This window comes from Lygodium microphyllum, chromosome 16, assembly GCF_053477565.2.
Source record: "Lygodium microphyllum isolate KBCC chromosome 16, Lygodium_microphyllum_v1.1.10, whole genome shotgun sequence".
Lineage (NCBI taxonomy): Eukaryota > Viridiplantae > Streptophyta > Polypodiopsida > Schizaeales > Lygodiaceae > Lygodium > Lygodium microphyllum.
The window spans coordinates 147,135,836-147,136,462 of record NC_141150.1 but is presented as its reverse complement, the minus strand read 5'-3'; the positions used below and the strand labels follow the sequence as shown (position 1 = coordinate 147,136,462).

Here is a 627-nt window from a genome sequence, read left to right as displayed (position 1 = left end):
CACGACATGGCACCCCCCCGCGACATGGCACACCCTCCCTCCTCAGAAATCCCCGCTCCAACAACCCGCCCGCGCAACATGGCACGCCCTCCCTCCTCGGAAAACCCCGCTCCACTGAACCCCCCCACAACATTGCACACCCTCCGCTCCCAAAATACCTCGCATCTTGAGGAGGGGGTATCACGTGAGAGCGAGGCAGAGGGAGGGGCCAGGCACGACGTACGCAAAGACAATCGCGACGAGGAGAGGAGGCGCCGCGTCATGGCAAGGCGAGGGGGTTTCCTACCACGATGTCAGCGTTGGAGAGTCAAGACGTGATCCGAGGGGATTTCCATGCCACGGTCTCGAAACAAGCATGCAAAAGGGTGCAGCACCAGGACTTCCCGGGAGGTCACCCATCCCATCACTGTTCTGGCCCAAGCGCGCTTAACTGCGGAGTTCTGATGGGATCCGGTGTATTAGCGCTGGTGTGACCGCACCACAAACACAAAAGAATTCCAAAGAGCTCTTGTATACTCGGAAAGTGGCACGAGAGAGCTCAAGAGCGAGGCATGGCGGCATGCCATGCCGCTCATGCCACGGAGGACGCGACTAAACGCGAACCCTAAACCCCGCGCACATGGAGGC

General features: G+C 60.3%; 1 pseudogene; it reads right to left on the bottom strand.

Annotated features, from left to right (window-relative positions):
* Nucleotides 1-362: 362 nt before the first annotated feature.
* On the bottom strand, nucleotides 363-481 carry LOC148023849 (5S ribosomal RNA; annotated as a pseudogene).
* Nucleotides 482-627: the final 146 nt, after the last annotated feature.